This window comes from Elephantulus edwardii, unplaced genomic scaffold (genome assembly GCF_000299155.1).
Source record: "Elephantulus edwardii isolate Elephantulus edwardi_28Jun2011 unplaced genomic scaffold, EleEdw1.0 scaffold00039, whole genome shotgun sequence".
Classification (NCBI taxonomy): domain Eukaryota; kingdom Metazoa; phylum Chordata; class Mammalia; order Macroscelidea; family Macroscelididae; genus Elephantulus; species Elephantulus edwardii.
Genome location: NW_006399789.1, coordinates 13,880,947 through 13,889,115, shown reverse-complemented (window position 1 = coordinate 13,889,115; position 8,169 = coordinate 13,880,947).

Sequence of the window (8,169 nt, the reverse complement as noted above, 5' to 3'; positions counted from 1 at the left end):
TCCATACTCTGTTGGGTCACCTTTCTTTGACAGGGAATAAAGATGACAGAAGCATTATGTCTTCGAACTGTGGTACTAGAGAAGAATACTATATATCTCAGGGACTATCAAGACAACAAACAAATCTGCCTTGGAGAGAGTGGAGCCAAGGTGCTCCTTAGAGGGAAGGATAGTGAATGTGCCTCATATACTTTGGGAACATTGGTAGGATAGGTTAGTCCTTGGTAAAAGATATCAAGCTTGAAACACTGGAAGGTCAGTGAAGGAGAGGAATAAGTGTGGCAGGGATGATGAGGGTGACACAGAATAGGGCAGGGTTTGATTCTGTCATTCCTAAGATTGCTATGAGTTGTCGTCAATTCAACAACACCTAACAACAACAACAACTAGTTTTAGGAGGAAATCATCACTATTGATCTGTACCTAGGTCTGCAGGCATAAGTAAAAAGATTAAGAGAAATTGCCAGTTAGCACTCATTCTGGGAAGAAACTGGGGAGGGGGAAGTTTAATATGAACTGAGTAGTTTATCATAAGTGTACTGATTATTGGGGCATTTTGAACTTACCATACAGTTCCTTAATAAAAATTCATATTTGCTTGCTTGCTTTATTTCTCTGTACTGTGGTTTTCAATTTTCTTTTTCTCCTCCTTTTTCCCAAGGAGATATTTGTAGGGCAAAATACCAATAGAAGTAAAAAGTTTAAATGATTACAAAAAGTCAGTAAATTCTAGAAACATTTATGTTTTCTACTCAACTTAGTGAAATTCCCTGTACCTCATCCTTAATTATCTAGTGGACATAATTAGAGAAGTAAAACTAATATAATACTAGACATCCTGTCATAAATATAAAATGGACAAACTGAACAGTGTTCCTATACATCTAATGAATCACAGCTTCAGTGGAAACAAAATATTTTAACAGCAAAATTGTGGGTTTGCATAAAATACAAGTTCATGAAATGTTCCAAAGTGTCTTCCAGGCAAAAGCAAAGAGAGAAGGGTAATATTTGAGAAGTTCTGGGTTTGAGGACTGAGGATAAAGTCAGCATTCACACTGTGCTCTTCATCTCCTCCTCTTCCTCCTCCTTCTACCACATTGATCACAGGACAAAGATGGGCAATCTCCTCCTGGTAGACTGCCAACCAGCCAGAGGGTCGGCTGTGGGTCAGTTCTGACTCAGTGGTACATAACAACAATAATAAACCACATTTATAGAAACCGAAATTTGGTGTTAGAGACTACATGGTGCTGCCTGTAGTCCCTCAAATACATATTACAAGTCTGGACCCACCTATATGTGGATGTAATCTTATTTAAGAATTAGTTACTGTCCTGTTAGTGTTAATGAGGTTATCTCATTGTAAGTTGCATTTTAAGCATGTCCATTTTTAAATGTAAAAGGAACAAGTTAGGATGGATTGAAAAATTATGGTACATTCACACAATGTAATACTGTACAGCACTCATGATCAACAATTTTGAAAATTATAATATGGGAGGGGCTGAAGAACATTATGCTGAATAAATGAACTCAGTCTCATTAGGACAAATACTGCAAAGACTATTATTATAGAAACAGAAGAATAACTAATAAAACATGCATGGTAATGCGGGGGGGGATGGGGTGGAAGCAGAGGGGTAAGGGTGGATGGGGTTAAACCATAGGGTTCCACAAATTTGCGCATAAAGGGTAAGGGTGAAGGAAATGAGAAGGATCCAATGGGGAAAGGAAAAGATAGAGTAATGATGGGCAAGGTCCAATGGTGATTGATTTTATAATACATAATGCATGGGACCCGACAGAGTATGCAAATTATCAATTATCACTAATATTAAACACAAACAAAATGCTGCTGAATATTATCCATAAACTACTGGAACAGTCAGCACATTGACAGAGAACTACTAGAAATACAAGCTGGGATAAAAGAGGTTGTGGCACTAGAGACATTATTGTCAATGCCATATGGATTTTGGCAGAAAGCAAAAAGGATCAGAGGAATGTCTGTGTTTTATTGACTATGCAAAGTCATTAGACTGTGGATCAGAACAAATTGTGGCTAACCTTGAGGAAAATGAGAATCTCAGAACACTTGGTTGTGCTCCTGTGAAACCTAAACTCAGACCAAGAAGCAGTTCTCAGAACAAAGCAAGGAAACACCACATGATTCAAAATCAGGAACGGTATGCTTCAGGGATGCATCCTGACTCCAAACCTTTTCAACCTGTATGAAGAACAGATCATTTGGGAGGCTGGACTTTATGAGGAGAAATGTGGTTTTAGTATTGAAGGAAGACTCATCAGCAATCTACATTATGCAGATGGTACAACTTGGCTTGCTGAAACTGAGGCGAACCTGAAGCACTTGCTGCAGAGGGTCAAGAACTGTAATCTTCGATATAGATTGAAGCTCAACATCAAGACCAATATTCTCATCACTGGGCCCACTAGAAGCACCATGATAGATGGAGAAGAGATTGAGGTTGTTAACATTTCATTAAATTTAACATTAAATTTCAGATTTTTTGGCTCCACAATCAACATTCTTGGCACCAGAAGTCAAGAAATCAAAAGTTGAATTGCATTGGGGAAAATCTGCTGTCAAGAGCCTCTCTAGATTACTGAGAAGCAATGATGTCAGTCTACAGACTGAGGTCTCCTGATTGAGGCAATGGTCTTTACAATTACTTGCTATGCGTCGGAGAGCTAGACAATGACTAAAGATGACAGAAGGAGAAACTATGCCTTTGAGTTGTGGTGCTGGAGAAGTGTCTTGAACATACCATGGACTGCCAAGAAAACAAATAGGTCTGTCTTGGAGAGGGTGAAACTTAATTTCTCCTTGGAGTCTAGGATTTTGAAGCTCCATCTCACATACTATGGGCACATGGCCAGGAGTGACAGGCCCTTGGAGAAGGACATCACACTGAGAAGGGTGGAGGGAGAGCACAGGAGAAAAAGACCCTGGATAAGATGGACTGATACAGTAACTGAGGTAATGGGGATAGGTATTGGAGTCAGTGAGACTGGCTCAGAACAGGGTAGGCTTCGCTATGAGTCATAGGCAACTCAACAGCACATAACAGTAACAATGCATGCAAATGATTATATGAAACACAGTATGGATGAAGAATAGTGTAAACACAGAGTATATGAACTTTGTAAGCAAACCAATATAAAATAAATAAATAAGGAAAAGGTTAGACACAGAAATAAGAACAAATAGGGACAATAGCTGGCACATGAACATTATAAGGAACCCAGAAACAGAAGCTGAAGACAAGTAGAACTTCCCTAGAGATGAAAGAAAGAGGCTTCGTGTGGAATTGATATCCTGACTTTAAATTTCTAGCCTCCTGAGTATGAGAAAAGGAGCATTATGAGTTAGGTTGCTGACTGAAGAGTCAGTAGTTCAATTCCATGAGCTCCTTTGTGGAAGATAGATGGGCAGTCTCCTTATATGAGATTTACAGCCTCTGAAAACCTGTTATAGGGTCAGCTATGAGTCAGTGGTGACTGGAAAGAACAACATACACACAAACTGTGTGTTTGTACAAAAGAAACCTTGAGTAATTAATTTCTCCCTGTGTTGTTATGTGCCATCAAGCGACCCTATGTACAACAGCCCTAAACTCTGCTCTATCCTGTGCCAATCGCACTGCCTAAGACACACCCATCCCTATTACCCCAGTCACTGAATCAATCCATCTCAACGAGGGTCTTCCTATCTTACACTGTCCTTCCACCCTACCAAGCATGACGTCCCTCTCCAAGGACCGGTCCCTCCTTACATCATGTCCAAAGTATGTTAGAGCCTCAGAATCCTTGCCTCCAAGGTGCCGCCCAGTTTAACCCCTTCCAGGATGAATCTGTTTTCTTAGCAGTCCATGGTACCCTCAATACTCTTCTCCAGCACCACAACTGAAAGGCATAAATTTTCCTTCTGTCCTCCCTAGTCATTGTCCAACTCTCTGATGTGTAACAAGTGATTGCAAAGACCATGGCCTGTATTAGCCTCCAGAGAGACACCATTGCTCCTCAGTACTTTGGAGATTTCCCTAACAGCAGAATTTCTCCCTAGGATTCGCTAATCTCATCTGCAAGATGGTCTCTAAATTCTTTCTGATATTTCATTCCTATATTTAACTCAGCATATCTTATCACCCATTGTTTCTTCTGTAGTCATAGACAACATCAGTAGTTCTTATATACGTAAGAATTTAAGAAATGTCATTGTTATTCTTGTGAGATACTGTCAAGTCGGTTCCCACTCATAATGAAACACCTCCTAGTCCTACACAACCTTCATAATCTCCAGTGTGTTTGAGCCCATTGTTGGAGCTTCATTGTAAACCCCTATCCTAACTGCTTCCTGGTCTAAGTACAGGTTCTGCATGAGCACCATGAAGTGTTCTGGGATTCCCATTCTTCTCAATATTAGCTACTTTTGTTTTTTGAATCCACATAGTCAAATGCCTTCGCATAGTCAATAAAATACAAATAGAAATTCTTCTGATACTTTCCACTTTCAGCCAAGATCAATCTGATATTGGCCATAATGTCTCTAGAGCCTTTTCTAATACCCCACAGTCTCTTCTAAACCCAGCTTGTGTTTCTGGTAATTCTCTATCAATAGACTGTTGTAGTTTTTTTTCTGGATAATCTCCAAGATTTTGCTTGTATATGATATTACACAGTCAGGAAATTAAAAGACATATTGCAATGGCACAGTCTGCTGTTAGGGACCTCTTCAAAGTACTTAAGAGCAATGCTGTCTCTCTGGAGACTAAGATGTGTCTGATACAGGCCATGGTCTTTGCAATCACTTTTTATGCATCAGAGAGTTGGACAATGACTAGGGAGGATAGAAGGAGAATTTATGCCTTTGAGCTGTGGTGCTGGACAAGAGTATTGAGGGTACCATGGACTGCTAAGAAAACAAACAGATTCACCCTGCAGAGGGCTAAACCAGGCTTCTCCTTGGAGGCAAGGATCCTGAGGCTTCGTCTGACATACTTTGGGCATGTTGTAAGGAGGGACCAGTTCTTGGAGAGGGACATTATGGTTTGGAGGGTGGAGGGACGGCACAGGAGGGGAAGACTCTCTATGAGGTGGATGGATTCAGTGACTGGGGTAATCGGGATAGGTGTATTGGAGACAGTGCAATTGGCACAGGACAGAGCAGAATTTAGGGCTGTTGTAGATAGGATCGCTATGAGTCGCAAGTGATTCGATGGCACATAACAAGAACAATGTGATATTAATGACTCTTAGATCATTTTCACACTCTTTTGGATCACTTTGGGGTGGGTGGGAATGAGGATAAATATAGATCTTTTCTGATCAATTGGCCAGGTAGTTCTCTTCCAGATATCTTAGCACTATCTGATGAACATATCCAGGGTTACACCTGTTGATTGAAATATCTCAATTGGTATTCCATTAATTCCTAGGGCCTTGTTTTTGACAATTCCTTCACAGAAGCTTGAATTTCCTTCTTAATCACTGTTGCCTCTTAATCATATGCTGTTTCATTAAATTCGTCTGTGTCAACCAATTCCTTTTTGTACATTGACACTTTGTACTCCTTTCATTTTCTTTTTATACTTCCTGCATCATTCACTAGTCTGCCCATAGCATCTTTAAGCATTGCAACTCAAGACTTGAATTTGCTCTTTAGTTTTCTCAGCTTAAAAAATGCCAAGCTGGAGTTCACTCTAGCTCTTTTCATATTTCATTGCTTTGGAGGAGGGGTCATCGGGGATTGGTTCATGAAGGAGGGATTTTTTCTTTCAAGATGGCTGCCACCTGATTCCTGTAGGGAATTTGCACAGAGATGACCAAGAAGGCTCTACTTGTGCGGATCTAAAAATGGCCACCACCAGGCGAGCTCTGGTGGCCTAGTGGCAGGAAACTGCATTGCAATCCCAGAGGTGTGCAGTTCAAATCCACCAGATCCTCTGCTGAAGGAGGAACAATCACCTCTTGTACTAGTCAGATCCAATTTGATGGTACACACATAAAAAGAATAAATAAATAAATAATAAATAAAATAAAAATTATCTTTAAAAAAATAAAATGGCCACCTTTCGGTGATCTGTATTGTCATCCCCAACATGCTTTTTCAAGATGATTGTTCATATAAGAGTCATTTGCATGGCACTTGAAATCTCTTAGCAGAGTTAAAGTTTGAAAAGTAACACCTGGAGGGATTTAGGCTGCTCATTTAGGTTAGGTTTTTGGTCTTGCAATGGCGGCTTAGGTAAGGAGTTGCACTGCCAACCCAAAAGTGCATGGTTTGAATTTACGAGCTGTAACACAGAAGAAAGAGGACAGTCTCCTCCCTCGCAATATACTGATATGAATCAGTGCTGGAGGATCAGCTATGAGTAGGTTCAGACTTGACGCTACCCCACAATAACAATGCCTGCTTTGGTTGGATGATTCTCTCCTGATCTGAACAATTTCAAGGGAAAATACTCAAGGTTCTACAGTAAAAGAGAGGAGAGACTAGATTGCTGCCTCTTGGTAAACTGCAACAGTTAAAGTATTTAAACTTGTTAAGGAAGCTTTGTTCATAACTATCACCCTAGACTGAAACCATCTGTGCTCCCTAGATTAAAAAGATATTCGTTTATAGTTTTAATTTCTTTCTTGTCTATTGCATACTTTATTAGTTTCTCAATCTTCAGAAATAAGACAATTCTATGGACTCTCTGGGTTTAATATAAATTACTTTTGCATCCACTACCTAAACAATACACCTCCAGAAACTCTATGAACTTTGATAAATGTTGATAGTTGTAGAGGGGCTTCAGGCCTTTTGTTCATAGGATCACTATGAGTCATGCTTGACTCGAAGGCAATCCACAACAACTGATGTGAACGGCGCAGTCTAACTCCAATGTCTAGTAGGGGTGTTGTAAACCTTCTGAAATAGCTGCTTGGGCCATTTAAATGATGGAGGGAAAATTTCAAGATGGCATTTCAAGTGAGCAGCAGTGCAAAAATGGGGCCAGTCCTCTGGTTCAGAAGACCCTCCCACTGCACCATGAAGCTCCTACTGTGGCTCCTGATTTTGGCAATGGTTCTGCTGGTAGCTTCAGAAGCTTGATCTCTTTCTCTAGCCACAGCCCCTGAGGCAAAGAGAGGAGTCCCAAATAATTGCATGTTGAGCCATTAATTTAACTTTCTAAAGAGAATAATAAAACACAAGGAAAGAAAATTTTAACTCTTGAACAATAAAAGCAACTTAGCAAGAACAGGTATTCAAAGAACTTCTACATTAGAAAACAGCAAGACAAGTTATAGACTCTATGCTACATACCATGTGAATGGCAATGAGTCATTTTACAAAAATTGAGTGGTGAGTAAATTACAAAGGATCGCATCATCCCTATGGAAAGATAATGAGTCTCCTGTGTGAAAAACCAAAGAAGGGCCCCACATTGAGAAGGAACGGAACACCCCACATCTGGTGAAACAGAGGACCCAACATTTGAAGAAGTCGTGGAGATCCACATAAGGAGTTGGAACAGGCCCACTGCCAGGATCCCGATGGTCAGATGGCACAAAAGTCATCAGATCTGTGCTAAAGCTCCCCCACCCCTACCACTAAGCCATCATGGGATTGCTGAGCCCTGAGCTAAGTGCTCTGCTCTGCCATGATGGGCCTGTTCTTCCTACAGCAATAAAAGCATCATTAGGATTCACTTAAAAAACAAAAACAAACAACAACTTGACACATGGACCTCACTTTATGAGGACATCTATGGAAGAAATCATAGGAGAAGTTCAGTATCAGCAGTCAAAACTAGCCCAGGGGGAGACTGTGAGTCAGACTACCAATTATTCAAGGTCAAACTGAGGCCAAAGAAAATTAAAACAAGTCTATGAGAACCTGAATATGATCTTGAATCTATTCCACCTGAATTTCAAAATTATCATAAGAATAGGTTTGAAGCACTTCACACCAATGATCAAAGACCAAATGAGTTGTGGGATGACATCAAGGATATGACTCATGAAGAGGAAAAGTTCATTACAAAGGCAGAGGATAAAGAAAAATCAGAAATGGATGTCAAAAGAGATTCTGAAAATTGCACCAGAACATTGAGAAGCCAAAACAAAGAGAAAAAAAATATTGAAGTAAAAGAGCTGAGT